Source organism: Ips typographus, linkage group LG12 (assembly GCF_016097725.1).
Source record: "Ips typographus isolate SLU linkage group LG12, UJ_Ityp_2.0, whole genome shotgun sequence".
Taxonomy (NCBI): domain Eukaryota; kingdom Metazoa; phylum Arthropoda; class Insecta; order Coleoptera; family Curculionidae; genus Ips; species Ips typographus.
In genome coordinates, this window is record NC_138433.1 from 4700856 (window position 1) to 4719679 (window position 18824).

Genomic DNA, 18824 nt, shown 5'->3' on the forward strand with positions numbered 1-18824 from the left:
GCAGATGTAAATATGTGTTACCGGTATGTTGTTATACAGCATTAAACCTGTAGCTAGTGACAGTTGTCTTCCAACCATAGCGATAAATCCAACCTTTTTGTAGTACTTCGGAGTGACGTAGTCTGCATGGGAAAAACAATTTAAATTTTGATCCAACACTTGATTTTTGGTTCGTATTTAATTTCCGAACAAGGCCCAGATATTTTGATCTATATTTAGTTCCGAACACACAGAACTTAGATTGTTCTTACTTAGCCATTGGAATAAATTATTCATGTCGTTGTTTATAACAGACTTTTATTTCGCTAAATTTACTTCCACAACATTGCGGGCGGGTGTTAGTATATTATTAATGGTGATTAATCATTGTTAATGGCGTAAATGCAAAAGTAAATAATTAAGTGAATAAGTCACTACAAACTTAAAAGTAATTAAAAAATGAAAGAGCATGCATCAAAGCCGGTATAATGTTCTGTAAATTTAACAGAGTAGGAACTTATGAATAGTTTGGTGTGGTTAATGTGTACTATCAATTATTACTAAAAAAATAGCGATGGCTACATGCAACTTATATACAAAAATGTGTAAGTAAACAAAATAAAAGTATTTTAAGCCGACTTAAGAGAATGAATAAACAATAAAAAAAACATCGTTTTCTTACAACACTTTAACATTACAATTCTTGACGACCCGCACTATATTATTTATATAGATCAGAAAAAGTTAGGGACCTAAAACAATTCCCTGAGGGATCCCATGTTGAACAAGCAATAAATTTGATATAGCGGTTTTAAATTTTGCTTTTTGTTTTCTGTTATTGAAGATTCGTTCGAAACGTCTCGAACACTCAGATCCGTCATCAAAAATTGCATTTGATCGTTGTCGTTTATGTTGATATCGATGTTGTCGAATCCGTTTTCGTTGCTCTTGATTATCGATTCCGTTATCGAAAATGGGCGCAACTTGGTTGGATTACCTGTTTCTTCTTATAATTTTCAATTATAAAAGGAAATCAAATAGTCAAGTGCCAAGAAAGATGCTCTCCGATTTTTATGGATTCTGTCAACATTCGATAACTTTATAACCTTTATTTTTATTAGGATAAGTTAAATGTATATAAGTTGTTGTTACGTAACTTTAATCTGACATGTAAATTCTGTTTTGTGTCTGTAAATAAACGTAAATGACTGATAATATTCTCATTATAAGTATCAACATGGTTGAGGGGTGGTCACATGGGTGATTGATCTGCAAAAAGTTTATAAAAAACTTATATTTATACAAAAAATGTCTGGCTTCAATTGCCGATTACCTCAGCTGGCACAAATCTTTCTTCGGGAAAAAATTTAACAATGTCCTTATGTTGTTTATTATGTTCAATTTTCTTTTGTGTTCGTCTTATTTCTTTACGAGCGTGTTGTTGGAATTCAGTGTTCGTGCGGTTGTTGGAATTTGCTTGATGGTAGCCACTTTGAGTTTTTCTATTAGCCGGCTTAATTTTGAACTGAATCTTCTTAATGTTTCTCAGTTTACAGCACGATGATTTAGAGTTCGTGGTGTGGCATTTTGATGATTTTAGCACTAAAAATTTGGTCCATTTTATTCAGATGTTTTGACTTGTTTTGTAAATGTCACTTTCAGAGGTGACAATTCGTTTAAGGTAATGGTGACTTGTATAGGTACGAAAAATACAAGACTAAATAATATGTGATAGTATCTTTAATCGGTATTTTTTTATTATATACTGACAGTATTGCTGATAATGCGTGTGAGGGCCGCTTTAGTAAGTCAAACAAAATTTGGATGACGTCACAAATTTTCATAGTTTGTGCCAACTTGCCAACATAAAACAAATATTGTTTGCAAGAAAATCAATTTGATTTGACCATCGTTGAGTATGAGCGCTGCTGCCAAAGGTATAGCTGAAATTATTTAGTTTTGTTGCCCACAGTTGCCATTGTTGATTTTTTGTCAAATTTAAGACAACGAAGCTTGTGGCAATTGTAAAAAATTTTTGGGACTCTCCAGACGTTTTTAAAGAAATTTTCAAAATGATTCTGGCGCCATTCGGAATTTTTAGTATTAGTATTTCAGTTTGTAGAAGTCTCCGCCATTTACAAAATAAACCTAAAGGGAACTAGAACGGTTTTAAAATAATTTTTTTCAGTGATTAGAGGCGTCTGACATTTCCAGAATATCCTTTAAAGACATCTCTGATATTTTTAACAAATTCTTGACTGATTCTTCCTTTTTCAAAGGTATCCTGCATTTCTAGGATAATCGTATATTACATAAGACGTTTTTTTAAATGATTTTAGTGGCATCTGGCATTTTTAAAATGCCTTGCGCGTCAAACAAACGTTCTTCCTGCGTAGTAACCTACATTTTGTTACTAGTACAAAAATAAATTTCAATATTGTACTAGTAAAGAAATAATGTCATTTTGGATGAAACAATGAATGGGTTTGCTTGACATTGACATAAGTTGGTTGATGTTTAGGAGAAGAAAGATAAATGAGGTTATAGTGCTGATGTATACAGTGGTAGTCACAGTAGATACGTCGATATTCGGCAATTTAAAATGAAGAACGCTTGGAAACAAATATAGTATATGTTACACGGGAGAAGAGTGCGATAGCTTTGGACCGCTGTCGACCTCAACTTCGCTTCTGTCAGACAATCTTCTGCGCTCAGCAAAATAATTGCCTCTTCTATTTTTAGTAACATAATGTACTATTAGTAAATAAAACTACATAAGTATCTATATATCGTCGCCTCAAATGCAAAAGCGTGACACTCCGAAAATTTCAGAAATTAAGATTTATACGTTATTTAACTTGGAATACAAAACTCCCTTTATCTTCCGAATCTTGTGCTATTGAGTTAAACAGTTTTGACGCTAAAGACAGATGTCAAAACCACCTTTTTAATATCTGCTACCAAAACCATGTATCTCCATGGTATCCCTCAGTGGCCATTATGAAATAAGATTAGTGTTTACCGGCGCAGTTCTGTAATAAATCGTAAGTATTATACTGTTTTACGTAAGCGTTAATTAAAATAAAGTATTTTAGGGAAACATCTTAGCCCTATTTTTTGAATAGCACTAACTAGTTTTGAATTTAGCATAGTTAATACAGGAAAAAAAAGTAATGAAATTTTATATTGACTTACACGCTTTTGACACCTGGTTTGGCAACATGATTCTTGATTTACACAGTTTTGAGGGGGTATAGTTGCATAAATAGTTATTTATAGTCTTTAATTATAATTACTTACACTTGATCATCAGTCACTTCCGAACGCACTAATTTTTCAAAGCATTTGTAGGTTAAAATTTGTGATTTAATTCTAGACATGCGTCTTTTTTCACCTGCTTGACGTCATTCTCAAAGTGTAAAATTTTGACTATACATTTGTAAAATGTTTAAAAAATTTATAAATTATTCATTTTGTCAATAAAAGGTAGGTTTTCGTATGGTAAGAATAAAACCTCAGACCAGAAGAAACAAGTAGTCATAGTGGCTAGGCACAGGCAGAATTTTTGGAAGTTTTTAGGGCTATTAAAACCTAATAATGTTGAAACATTTATCCAGCGAATGAAATTTCTCATCATCTTTTTTTTTCAGGTAATGAACGACAGATTGTCAGACATTGATTTAGATGCACTGCTAAACTCATCACAGACTGATTTTTGGAATGACAAAGAAAATGTTGAACATAATAATATTACAAATAATAATGTTCAAGTTGGGGACATTATTGATATCGCTAATATTGATAAAACTGTCGCTACCTCGGATATTATTATACTAACTCTGGAAGATCATAAAAATGAGAACTTCTATTATGAAACTCGGATAACAGCTTATAGATGAATACTTGCCAAGAAATGAGGAATTTGAATCGGATTGCACCTATACTGTGGAACTCGGAGAGCAGCTTCTAAATGAACATCTACCTGGAAATGAAGAATCTGACTCGGGTGTCACTTCTTCTACCAATTCTGAGGAACAGCAATATGAAAACTCAAATCAAATAGATGCCGTTACACAAAATATTAACGAAAACAAAAATGCTGAAATTACAAGTAGTTCTGTGCAAAAGTCGCAGATGTTACGAAGAATGCACGGAAAAGATTATAGAGGTATGAAGAAAGATCAGGAGACAAACAAATGGAAATAAGTTGTGAATAAAAGTGAAAGGAAAATGAAACCATTCTGTAACTCAGGATTCTATAAAAAAGTTACAACAAGATATAGTCAATCATTTAGTGAAGAAACAAGAAAAGGTATATTTACCAATTTTTGGGAAATGTCCTAGGATATGAAGAAAGTGTATGTGTCTTGTCTCTCTCCGTAAAAGTAATATAAGTTATATTTAAAGGAAATTCAAGATTGAAGGTATGCAAAAAAACCTTTTTAAATACATTGCGCATAAATTAGTGGATGACGATTCATTTTGAAAAATTTGGCAAAATGGCCGGTTATCGACAATATAAACTAGTTTGTCATGCAGCAAATAAAATAGTTTTTACAAACTTTTACGACGAAATAGCTTCTCAAAAAATTGCAATTTTCAAACCTAAGAGATCAATGCGATCTATGTATTGAGTATACCTTGAGGCATAAAACAGAAGAAAATTACAATCTACATCAAAAAAAGAAAGAGGCAGCTAGAGAAGAAAAACACAAAGATAAAGAACTTGCTAAATAGAATAAAGATATTATACTGGTTTTAACAGTAGACATGCAGGCAGTACGTTTAGCTCCAATGCTTCAGGCTAGCGGAATGTATTGTAAAACCAAATTGTGCGTCCATAATTATAGAGTGTTTGATTTGATCTCCCGGAACGTAACCTGCTTTTTATGGCATGAAGCTAATGGGGAATTAGAAGCCAGTGTTTTTGCTTCCATGCTTGTCAGTTTCATTGAAGAGCACCTTAAGAATAATCCTTCTCTTAAAACTATAATAATTTATTCAAACAGATGCGGTTATCAAAACAAGAATAACACCATAGCTAATGCTCTTCTTTGGCTAAGTCGACGAAATTTGATCACTATCATACAATAGTTTTTGGAGAAAGGACATACACAAATGGAAGTTGATGGGGCCCACTCACTGATAGAAAGGAAACTTAAATCCGGTCTTTTTATCTACCTTCAGATTATGTCAATGTGTGTGTGGAAGCTAGAAGAGAGAATCCATTTAAGGTACGCTATTTCAATTTCGACTTTTTTAGAAATTTTCGAGATCTTAAGTACTTAGGAACAAGACGGGGTGATCCAACAATTGCAGAATTAGTTGCAGTAAAATACCAGCAAGACATCGAGTATAAACTTAACGACTACCGAAAAAAATCAATACTTTTGGTGAACCAAATGAGCGTTCCCATCTTTACAAAAAGAGTCTAAAAATTAAAAAGAAAAAATATCAACATTTGCAAGAGTTAAAAGCTGTGATTCCTGATCATGGGTGGCAATTTTATAATAACCTAGATATATAGAGACTGTCCAAGGGGTGGTGGTATAGCTAGGGTTAAGATAGCCAACCCAAACGTCAACCTCGCCTGCCCGAGTGGTGGCCAAGTCATCCGGTGCACCCTGCTAGATAACTAAAGAGGCTCTGGCGACCGAGTCGCGGTGGTATAACCGTTCAACCTAGAACTGTCTAGAAAATGAAATGTCGTTCTAACTAAATTTAACCCCTTATCAACCCGCATTGGCCAACGTGATAGGTAACGGCTAAAAACTCTAACAGAAATGGAAAGTAAGGATCATGGATGGCCCTCAGTCCCCGGCAGGTCGTTTATCCCCGGCCAAGGCGGCGGTCGATTGGAGGGTGCTAAAAATCACCGGGTTGGACCAGACTGCCAAGGAAAACGAGAACGAGAAAACCTACTGCTCCAATTTCTTCTCCATCACCAACTGGCGGCTATGAATACTTTCTTCAGAAAAGCAGAACATCGAAAGTGGACATGGATCCAGTCCAGATGGCAGAACAAAGAATGAAATAGACTTTATTATCACAGACAAAAAGCAAATAGTCACGGATGTAACCATACTAAATAAACTATCGGTGAGGAGTGACCATAGAATGGTGAGAGCAAAGAGAGTATTAAACCTGAGGACGGAACGAAATAAGTTTGTAAATACGAACAGCAGTAAAAAGTGGACAAATGTGGATGTGGAAAAATACCAAAGAACGATAAATGAAAATCTAAAGGAATCTCATGCACGTAATCTCGAGGATCTAAATAAAAACATTGTGGATTCAATCAATGCCGCCCAAAAGAAACAAACAGAAAATGAGTATAAACTTTCTATAAACACCAAAAATTTGATGAAACAGAGGAGAAAACTACTGGGAACCCACTACAGAAAGATGAGCTAAGACAATTGAATAAAGATATAACAAAAGCCGTAAGGACTGATCAGAAACTACAACAATAAATGGGTGACTCAAGTTATAGAAGAGAATAAAAGTATGAGGGTACTACACAACAAATTAAGTAAGGGTAAAGCTGAAATAACTAAACTGGAAAAAGAGAGAGGACAAATAACAAACAACAGAGAAGAAATACTAAAGATTGTCGAGGACTTTTACAGCAAACTATATAGAAACCAGAGTCAAGCACCAGAAAATATACTTCACATACTGAACCAAGGATCGGAAGAGATGCCAACGATGACTGAGGAAGAGGTCCTAAAGTCATTGTCAGAAATGAAGAATAACAAAGCACCTAGCGAAAACGGTGTTGTTGTAGAAGTCATCAAACTAGGAGGGAGTGTGAACACAAAGCAACAACCAAACTCTTTAATAAATGCCTAGACGAAGGAACAACCCCACAAACATGGAAAAATGCCACTACTATTATTATGCACAAGAAGGGCAGCATCACAGACCTACAGAACTATATACTGATAAGCCTGTTGACGCACCTATATAAATTATTCACCAAAATCATTATCGATCTAATCTCGATATCGTGCTAATCTCGGACCAGCTCGTCGAGGCAAATGAAGTGGTCTCAGAATTATCCGCAGCTTCCCAAAATGTAGGCTTAAAAATCAACATTGCCAAGACCCAATTTATGACGAACTTAGTCCCAAGCTGTAACTTAATGCTAGAAGGAAAAGAAATTCAATACGTAACATCTTACAAATAGCTGGGACACGAGATCCGAATGGAAAGAGACAATCAGACCTGCGAACTAAACAGAAGGATAGGACTGACCTGGGCTGCCTTCGGCAGGCTGAGACATATACTCAAATCGGATATACCGACATGTCTCAAACAAAAGGTGTTTGACCAATGCGTCCTCCCGGTATTGACATATGGCTCGGAAACACTTACACTAACACAAAAAACTATCAATAAAATGAGAATAACTCAACGAGCCATGGAGAGGTCCATGTTGGGAGTGTCAATACGAGATGAAAAGGTTACGGACGCAATCGAAAGAGTCACACACCTAAAATGCAACTGGGCTGGCCACGTCGCAAGAATGTCAGACAATAGATGGACGAAGAGAATAATAGAATGGTGTCCCAGAGACGAAGCACACAGAAACGTGGGACGACCGCTGACTCGTTGGACGGACGATTTGAAGAGGATATCTTTAAACTGGACCCAAGATGCACAAGACCGAGCAAAATGGTTTATGTTAAGAGAGGCTTATGTCCAGCAGTGGACGACAAGCTGCTATATGATGATAGAGACTGTCTGGGGCTGTTTGTTGTGTTCATAATGTATGCATTTATGACTTGATTATTACTATATAAATCTGTCTTTGAGTTTATTTTGATAACAGGTTTAACTTTATGATTTTACTACTTTGATATTGGTAAGAAAAATAATTCCAACTGTTTGATCAACTTATTTCGATCAGTCTGAGTCTTGTCCAGTCAATAGTAGTTAATTTAGTAGGTACTGCTTAGAAATTAGTTTTATTTTTAAATAAATAAAAACTAATTATGTTTTGTTACAAAAGAATTTAGTTATCAATCCAATGTATGGTTTTATTTAAAAAAATGTTCAGAACTATGTATCTCTATGATTTAAGTTTAATTTTTTTTAAGAAGGTTGTTGGTGCATGTTCATAATATTGTTACAAAGGCCTCATAGCCAGATTAAGATTTCCTGAAATTTAGGGAAAAACGAGGGGTTACTATATATAATTTCCCTAAATGTAGGGAAAAAGTGCACAACTTGGCAACACCGCATTCCAGGGGTGTCCCAAACTTACCCCCCTAATACGAAGTTTCAACCCTCTAGGCCTTAAAATAAGGGAGTTACCCATTTAGCCCCATGTAAAATGCAAATCTACAAAACAACTACTTTTGGACCGGTATCTTTTAAAACTTGGATCGGCGCATCGGATGGAATGTTCGCGATGCAAAAAACTTTTACTGGACGTATAGCGGGAACATTCTGTGCATACAGGAACATTCGAGAATCGATTGCCCACACATATATAAACCGACCGAGCCGACGGACAGTCAGTTGTGAAATAACAGTGGCGCGATAAAGCAAAGTACGAAGTAGTGAAGTGGTAAAAGTGATTTTAGTGGTTTAACAAGTAATCTCTAGTATTGTAAATTGTTGTGTAATTAGTAAATAAAGTTTGTTGAGTTAATTCAAAGTCTCACTTATCAAAAAGAACCCAGTAAAGTGTAACATTTGGTGTCAGAAGAACGACGACGAAAAAGAGGAGCAAGAGAGACGCTACCAACAGGATGAGGAACGACGCCGGGAAGAAAAACAGGAAGAGGAAGAACGCAGACACAAAGAACAGCAAACTACACTTCAAGCTCTCGAGACAAATCGATCGTAGTTGCAAGCCTATATCAATGAACAACTACAGATGGTAGACGATAAAGTAGAAAAGGTAGACCATAAAGTCGACGAGGTGCAAACTGAGTTTGGTTACAAACTTAGACAAATGGATAATAAACTTGGACAAATGGAGGCCCAATTTGGACAAGAAATTGCAACTTTACGGAAGGAAATCGTGAGCGTTCGCGAGGAATCGCGGAACTTAGTCGGGATTTCTCCGATAGGAAACTACCCGAAAGTTCGACCGGATGCGACAATGAATTGTAAGGTGCCAAAGTTTGAGGCTGCCGCCGTGGCTAATGGGTGGACCGAACATCAAAAAGCCACCGAGTTGGTTCTGGCACTACGTGGTAAAGCTCTCGTAATACTCCAGAATATCCCGGAGTGTAAACAAGGAGATTACTATTCCCTTGCAAACGCGCTGGAACTAAGATACGGGAATAAATACTTGACCCAGGTATACCAGAGCCAATTGAAGAGTAGAGCCCAAGGGTCATCAGAGACTCTGCAAGAATTTGGAGCTGGGATTGAGCGATTAATCCGACTGGCGTATCCACAAGCACCGGAAGAGTTTCTGAACCAGATCGCTGTCCAAAATTTTACCGATGGTGTCAGAGGAGCAGATCTACAGCAGGCGCTTCACCTTGGCCTTTTTAGGAACTTGACTGATCCGTAGTATACAGTTTAGAGTTTGAAGCCGCAAAGAATATCTCCTACAAAAAGAAAAGAGTGCGGAAAGTAAAATTTTCGGATGACCGAGACCAAACAGATTCAACCATGAATTTGACTGTAAAGATGCTGGATCAAATTCTGCAAAAAGGAGACAATAACAGAAGAAGCCACTCATTATCTAGAGAAGATGTAAAATGTTACAACTGTCGCCTATTTTGGAGACAGCGAACGGCGATCGAATAGTTGTACATGGCGAAGCAGTTGTACAGATAACAATTGGCAGCTTTAAACATCAAGCCAAAGTCCTTGTAGCTGATATCGTCGACACATTCATTTTGGGACTAGACCTAATGGACGAACTGGACGTGAAAATCGACTTGAAGAACAAGCTTTTGAGGATTGGAAATGAAGAAATCTCGGCTGAAGAAACACGGGTGGGACGACGTGAACAGATTAAGCTGATTTTGGATCAAGATACAGCTATGCCAGCGAATTCAGAGATTATTGTAAAAGCCCACTTGGAAAGGGAGACAGACTTGGGTTTGGTCATCGTAGAACCCCTTGAACATGAAATGATCTTTTAACAGCAAGATGCTTAGTAGATTCGAGCGATGCTTCACATACACGGACAACCGGATTAGTTTAATGCAAGGAAAAGTCATTTTCACCTGTAAACCAATTGTACGTGTGGCACGCTGCAGCGAGGATGTACAAACGACAGCATCACGTCATCCTACCACAGAGGAACTGTCAACCTTCAAGAAGACCTGGACGCATCTCGACCAACATCAAATGGCAAAGGCTGTTGAATTTATTTATTCTGAAGCAGACGTCTTTGCATGGCAGAAAATTGAAGAACGAACAAGTTTTGTACAACATTGCATCAATACTGGACTAGAGCAACCCATTCGACAACGACCCAGACGACTTCCTTTTATGCGACAGAAATAAGTAGACTCCATGATAAAGGACATGCTTGATAACGGGATCATTGAAGAATCTAGCAGTCCATGGTCATCTCCAGTCGTACTTGTGACAAAGAAGGATGGTACAACTCGCTTATGTGTTGACTATAGGAAGCTTAATGACATCACGAAAAAATACAGCTACCCACTGCCGCGTATCGATGACACATTAAACACACTGGCTGGTTCCAGATGGTTTTCTACCTTTGACCTGAAGAGCGGCTATTGGCAGGTGGAAGTTCATAAGGACAACAAAGAGAAGACAGCCTTTACCACCCACAGCGGCTTATATCATTTCAACGTTATGCCATTTGGGTTGTGTAACGCACCGGACACTTTTGAACGACTAATGTAACTTGAAAAGACTTTGATGACCACATGAAGAACCTTAAAGGAGTGATCTCAAGACTCAGGAAAGCTCATTTACAATTAAATCCAAAAAAACGTTCATTTTTTCCAAGAAAAAGATTGAAGATTCTGTGAAGAATTGGCCCATACCCAAGACTAAAGGAGATATCAGAAGCTTTCTTGGATTGTGTAGCTATTAACGAAGATTTGTAAAGGGTTTTTGGACAGATTGCGAAACCTCTTCATCGACATTTTCCTGGACAACAGATTGTCAGCAAGCTTTCACGGAATTGAAGAAACGTCTTATCACAGCCCCTATTCTGGCTTACCCATCGCAAGAAGGGACGTTTGTCAGACACAGATGCTTCGCAGTATGGTTTAGGAGCTGTTCTTTCTCAGATCCAAAATGGCCAAAAAGTGGTCATTGGCTATTACTCGGCTATTACAGCAAGTCGTTGGGAAAATTTGAGAGAAACTACTGCGTCAGTCGTAAAGAACTCTTGGCAGTTGTGAAAGCTGTAGAATATTACCACAGCTTATACGGGAGGAAATTTCATTTCTTATCCGACCAGACCATGCAGCACTACAATGGCTGTTAAATTTCAAGAACTCGGAAGGACAATTAGCACGTTGGTTGGAGAAACTTCAAGCCTACGATTTTGACTTAAAACAGCGGAGTGGACGATCTCATGCCAACACTGATAGCTTGTCGAGGAGGCCGTGCTGTGAAAAGCATTACAAGTTCTGCGAACGGCAGGAAACTAAAAATGAAGCTGAGACCATTAATCAGATCCGGAATGTGACCAACGAAGAGGCTACAGTAACACCAGTAGCGCAGAACGGCGTCTCTCGGGAACTGCTAGTATCCCGATTTAAAAATAATGAGAGAATGCTTGGAGAAGAACTCAAATCCAGAATGGAAACACATATCGAGACATGGACCAACGGTTAAGGGTCTCTGGCTTCAATGGGATTCGCTTCAACTGCGAGATGACTTAATCACTCGCAAATGGGAAAGTCGTTCTCGTTTACCAAACCATAGTGCCCAATTCCTGCAAGAAGTGTGTTGCAAGAACTACATGACAGTCGTGGAGGAGTACATTTTGGAGTGAACCGGACCTTAGCCAGAGTGAGAGACCGCTTTTACTGGATCAACTGTAGAAAGGACGTCGAGGAATAGTGTAAGCGGTGTGACCTGTGTTCATCAAAGAAAAGTCCAAGAACACGATCGAAAGGAGCAATAATGCAGTATATCTCCGGCAGTCCATGGGAAAGAGTGGCAGCGGACATAGCAGGTCCATTTCCCCGAAATGAATCGGGCAACAAACATCTGATGCTAGGCTAAGGACTACTTCTCAAAATGGCCAGAATGTCCATAACAGGACATAACAGGACCATCACTAAACATTTTCCATGTTTGTGAGCGATAATCAAAGAAATTGGGACAAGTTGATACCGTTATTCCACTTGGCTTATTGGAGTTCACAGCATAAGTCTACAGAACAGCAAATCTACAAAACAACTACTTTTGGACATGTCCCGGTATCTTTTAAAACTCAGATCGGCACATCGGCTGGAATGTTCGCGATACAATAAACGTTTACTGGACGTATAGCGGGAACATTCTGTGCATACAGGAACATTCGAGAATCGATTACCCACACATATACCAGGTGTCCAAGAGCACCCTGGACATAGGAGATTAACATGGGAAAATGGTTTTGATTTTTTTGCGCCTGTAGAGTTCATTTAATGGAAAAACGCTTTAGATAAAAGTTGTAGATCACATTTTCGGCTATCAACTCGTAATTTTTTCAATACCGTAGATTTGACCATTAAGACGAAAAACGGATCTAAAATTCGGAAATTTTAAATCTCCCGCCAAGCGGTCGTTAAGGAAAGTTTATATCCGGCCGTGCTACCAACCTTTCAAAATCATAACAAATCGCTGTCAGTCATTCTGTAATCAAAACATTCAAAACAAGTTTATTTAGTAATAATTTTGAGTTACTACCCACATACTGCGAAGAAAATACAAATAAATCGTGATAAAAACACTTTATCAGTAGCCACAGCCCAAAAATCTGGTAAGTTGCGTTTATAACTTCATTCAATGTCTCTACTCAACTTATTTACTTTGTAGCAAAATTCTTTAAGAAAACACTGGTTTTGCTTGCAAATATTTAATGAGGATGACCGACTCACCTATCTCAAGCTTCTTCATAACACTACCAAACGATTTAAAGTGATGAAAACAGTGGACAATGAAGCCAGATCTTTGAAGATAAGTTTCCTACTGTTCAGGGACAACAACAACAATGTACTTAACTTCATGGACTATCATCAGCGAGGATTTTCATCAGTGTTGCAACTAAAACTTAAAATAATTCAGTGTTGATATCTGACTTAAATCTCAAAATTTGATGTCTGTGAATAATCTTAAACTGGCTATAAAACCTCTGAGAAACCCCTTCTAGGAACAGAATATGGACTTACACAGTCAAATTATCAGTCAGGTGACAAAAGTTTTTGTATTTCGGTAGGTATTGTCGAAAAAACAACTTTTCAATTGACCTATCTACATGAGCTGTTCTATTCTAGGTTTAGGTATTAACATTATAATTGTGTTCTTTTTTTCCACACACTCAATTGTTCCAAATAAAATTTTGTACACTGAACGTTTGTATTAATTATTTATTCACAGTTCAAGGTACAGTATACATTTTCTTCAAGTGAAAAGTTTAGGTACAATAGGTGGCAAAGAAAACTGATCTTACCACATAAACAGTGATTGTTCCACAGATTGAGTGTGAGTGGGTGAACCTTTCACCATACAAGCTATGCTAAAAATAACTTTGTCTTACTAACCTAATGTTTGTTTGGATAATAGTGGAGTTCCAAATTAGCAAAGGTAGGTGAAATGTAGTGATTGAAAGTCTCTAAAGAGAAACAATTTGCTTCTAATTCAATACCCCATTTCACAGGACATATCTTTACTAATCAAATGTGAACTCGAGTTACACATGCTTACACGCATACACTTACGTTACTTGCAAATAAACTATTTTTGGTTAGTAGACATTTTACAAGTATCCTTGTAGGTGAATGATGTTCAAGTTAACTAATGGAGCTAATTAATTAAATATCAGTACTTACCTTACCCTGTAGAGCTAAGAAAAAAACATTGACAATCAGTTATAAAAAAATGCCTTTTTATTAACATCATACAATGTAAAACCACTTAAACACTATGGTGTGTTGATAACACTACAAAACAGAAGGATACAATAAAACTCAGTCACATAGGTCACTAAATTGCATCACTTTTGAGGGAAGTATTTGCCCTCTTTTGTGGTCCCTGTATAGTAAAGCAACTTATCTTCAAACATCTGCAGGCCTTCCTAGTCCATTGTTTTTATCACTTTAAATCGTTTGGTAGTGTTATGAAGAGGCTTGATTTTCCCAAATGAATGTAACAAAATAGTATTTGCGTTTTAATGTTAACTTAAAGTCGAACATTTTTTGAAAAAAACATTTTTCTCTATCTTTCGAAATAAAGTGGTGGGGGGTATTTGAATGTTGTTTTAAATAAATGCCTGTACCTTCGAAACATCTTTAATACATTTGGATAAATTTGGTATCATTGAAAAGAGCATTTCTTGGGCTTTTAGGTTTCTTCTGATAATGACAGTTGTGACCTAAACGGCCGCCGATAGAGGGCGTTATTTGATATTATAACCAAAATAATGGATTTTCTCAAAAAATTTAAATGCAATGATATGACTTTTTGTAGACTAGAAAATACAAATGACAAAAAAAGAAAAAAAATAAATAAAAAAAAAAAATATTAAAATGCGGTTTGCGCAGGCTTATTGGTTAGTCATTTGTCTATTTTCTAGTCTACAAAAAATCATATCATTACATTTAAATTTTTTGAGAAAATCCATTATTTTGGTTATAATATCAAATAACGCCCTCTATCGGCGGCCGTTTAGGTCACAACTGTCATTATCAGAAGAAACCTAAAAGCCCAAGATTAATGCTCTTTTCAATGATACCAAATTTATCCAAATGTATTAAAGACGTTTCGAAGTTACAGGCATTTATTTAAAACAACATTCAAATACCCTCCACCACTTTATTTCGAAAGATAGAGAAAAATGTTTTTTTCAAAAAATGTTCGACTTTAAGTTAACATTAAAACGCAAATACTTATTTGTTACATTCATTGGGGAAAATCACAAGAAACGTAACTTTATGTAATTCAAGATGGCGCAAACGCCCTCTGGTAGCAATCTTGGAAACTTGAAAATAATTTCCAGCATTTTCCCTTGCCTACTTAACCTATAAATTTTTTTACCGTAACTCTCTACGATCATTAGTTTCGGAGGTACAGCCGCTTACCTCGCTTATTTGCCCACCCTGTATATTTATAATTATTTCGTCTTAATAAAGGAAATATACCGTCTTTCGTCTTAACTCTATGCGTCGTCCTTTTTACTTCTTTCTTAATTCCTTCGTACTAACTTCTACCATGTTGCCGCGTCTTACATTACTAGTCATTTGATTATGCAACCACATATACGGTTAACTTATTCTTAATTAAATAACATACAAGAAAACACTTATCTTACAATATGTATATCTTCCTTTCGTACTTACATTCCGACAATCCTGACACGGTACTGCAAAGATTTACTCTTCTCCACATCGTAACTTGCTCCAAGTTATTTGGAATTTCAGTCTGAACACTTCCTATTTCCTTACTACTACTACAATTGATAATGACACCTCCCTGTTTTGTCACCCGTCCCATCACCCCTACTCCCATGTCCGTTGGATCAACATTCTTGCGTATATATTCTTTCACTTCTTTAATTCTCCTTTGTGTTTCTTTTTGTTTCACAATGAGTACGTTGTTCGATTTTTTTTCAACAGCCAAATAGGTTAACTGCAAGTCAAGTTTTCTAGGTACCTGGGATTGTAAATCTTTAAGATATGCTATTTCTGTTTTGAGGCAAAAGTTTTCTTCGATAAGCAAGTCCATTTTTCCATTAGAACATTATTGTTCAACGTAATGAATAAAGTAAGTACAATAAAGTAAAAATATTTACAGGGTGTCCCGCGAGATAAGGGACAAAATTTCACTACATGTTCTTTAGGTGAATTCGAGTCGAAAATGTCCTATAAACATGGGTCCGCAAATGCTTCCTTGCCAAAATATAATTTTTTAAAATTTAATATTGTTTTTGTACTTACAATAATTCCGAAAAAATAATTTTATTTAACAAAAAAATTACTACTACTGTGAAAATACCTGTTTACAATAATTGTCCAAAGTGTCCACATTCCCATTGTAAGCATGGTTTAGCCTTTTTAATGATGTGGCGATACCTTTCCCATTTTTTCCCAACACGGTGGTTATTTTAGGTCGTCAGCGATATTATTAATTTCGCGAAGCAGTTCAGCCCTAGTATGTGATTTCTCTAGATACACTAAACCTTTCATATGTGCTTATTATAATTCTTAATATATTGTCACACCCGTGTTAGTAGTTACGGTGCACACCCAGTAACCACCATAGTCAGCAAGGTTAGCGTAATGAGGTCGCTGACGAGTATGAAAGATATCATGTAGCCGAGTTACGGTGCGGCTAAGGCACTGAACTCTGGGGTCATCCCCAGAGGGAGGTCACTGGTCTCCGGGTCGGTCGGCGAGCAACAGTCTGTAACTTGAAGTGGTGGGACGGCTCGCTACCCTTTTAGGATCCCAGGCTGAAAAGAGAAGGGTTCTCTCGCAACTTGAAGTGACCGTTAGAACCCTTAACCCTATCAGTTGACTACTTGGTCCTTGGGTTATAGCGTACAAGAACACCCTGCGTGTCCCCCTTTACGGTGTAGCTGAAGGGCTGAACTAGACTCACCCTCCCCGTACTTCCATGAAGACGTCCGTGATTACGGCACTAGTGGCCCTTCTAATCTGGGGGTAAGATTAACCCCACTGTATTCCTTATTCTAGTCATTTTTATAATAAACGGGGCTTGCCTGTGACCTGAGTAGTTTCTCTACCTCACTACGCACCCCTAAACGTGACATGGTGGAGGCGCTTCGTTCAATCCCCTTCTATTAATCTTCATATTGATAGACACACCCTCGCAAATTGAAGCCAATTAAGTCACAGGAAAAAGATGAAGGAATAACAGAGAAGAAAGAAGAGAGGCAAAGACCAGAAGAAAGAAGAGAGACAAAGAGAGAGAAAGAAAGAGACATCAGAATCAAGACGAGTTTTGAAGGACCACCCTGCAGGTCCGCAGTTGCTTGAACTGAGTAGGGAAATGTCAAGAGCGGCCTGTAGGTTGCTCTAAACATTTTAGTGCATAGGAGCACATATTAGTTTTGTATTTTATGAGGTAAGATAAAACTAAATTTTTTGATGACTAGGTTTCATAAAATAAGTGTATGTATAGTTAATGAAATAACAATATCTCGATTTCTAAGCCAGTGACGCAATTTCCGACCTAAGTACTTTGCTGAGGTGGCAAAATCGCGCAAGTATCCGGTGTTTTGTTTATAATAAGGTAGATGCGAATACATGTTATGTCTGTTTATGTTATTGGAGTCGGGCTTGTTTGCTAAATGTAAAGAAATTGTTGACTTTAGGGGCCACCTGATGACCTCGTTGCGTCTATCGACAAATTGACCTGATTAAAGAAGCGAGAACAAGAGGAGCAAGCCTTGGAGAAACTAGCATCTTCGGATGGGTTCCGCACCGTTGGTTCTACACTTGCGTGCACCCAGAGTCCCTTAAATGACGGACTGAAGAAGGTTCTCCAGATGGGCTTAGAAATAACGATGTATAGTAGTCCAAAGCAACGTGTGCTAAAAAGAGAGCACGCAATGGACCAAAGATGTCGAAGCTAAGCGATGGATTTTCGCTTAGACATTGTAGTGCCGAGAGAAGGTACTAGAAGATGGTGCCCGATGTAGGGGACAATTTACGTGAATTTCGCTTAAATTATAAGGCAAGAAGATGGACGCAACAACAGGGTTGAAAAGTGACCCAATGAAAGGAATAATTGTTTTTTGAGTATGCAAACATGGCAACGTCTAAAAATCGAGAAGTAGTTAAGATATTTTTTCAATAAAGCTTTCCCCACACCTTTTCTAGCAAATAAGTAACATGTGTTAGTTAAGAAGTAATAATTCTTGGTTTGAATAAAGTACATCCACACCTGCTTTAAAGTAAGAATAGACAATACGTAAGTTGCTCTTGTAAACATAGACTTTTAGTGTTCGGGGCGAACACTTGTTGGAAGGGGGAGATGTCACACCCGTGTTAGTAGTTACGGTGCACACTCAGTAACCACCATAGTCAGCAAGGTTAGCGTAATGAGGGTCGCTGACGAGTGTAAAAGGTGCACCGTAGCTCGGCTAAGGCACCGAACTCTGGGGTCATCCCTAGAGGAAGGTCACTGGTCTCCGGGTCGGTCGGCGAGCAACAGTCTCTAACTTGAAGTGGTGGGACGGCTCGCTACCCTCTTAGGATCCCAGGCTGAAAAGAGAAGGGTTCTCTCGCAACTTGAAGTGACCGTTAGAACCCTTAACCCTATCAGTTGACTAATTGGTCCTTTGGTCACACCGTACAAGAACACCCTGCGTGTCCCCCTTTACCGTGCAGCTGAAGGGCTGAACTAGACTCATCCTCCCCGTACTTCCATAAAGACGTCCGTGATTACGGCACTAGTGGCCCTTCTAATCTAGGGGTAAAATTAACCCCACTGTATTCCTTATTCTACCCATTTTTATAATAAACGAGGCTTGCCTATGACCTGAGTAGTTTCTCTACCTTATCACGCACCCCTAAACGTGACAATAAAGACTGAAAGATTGAAGATTGTGGAATTTTTATTTTGCTAACATTTAAGGTGACACGAGGTAAGTTATTTTGTCCAAAACAGTACAAGGTACTTGAATTCTAAATTTTTCAGGAGTACACGATAGT

General features: G+C 37.5%; 1 long non-coding RNA gene across 1 annotated transcript; it reads left to right on the forward strand.

The window, feature by feature from the left end:
- Positions 1 to 12422: 12422 nt before the first annotated feature.
- LOC145736490 (uncharacterized) lies at positions 12423 to 13501 on the forward strand. Its single transcript, XR_014179974.1, has 2 exons — positions 12423 to 12910; positions 12967 to 13501. It is a non-coding gene; the product is annotated as an uncharacterized LOC145736490 (long non-coding RNA).
- Positions 13502 to 18824: the final 5323 nt, after the last annotated feature.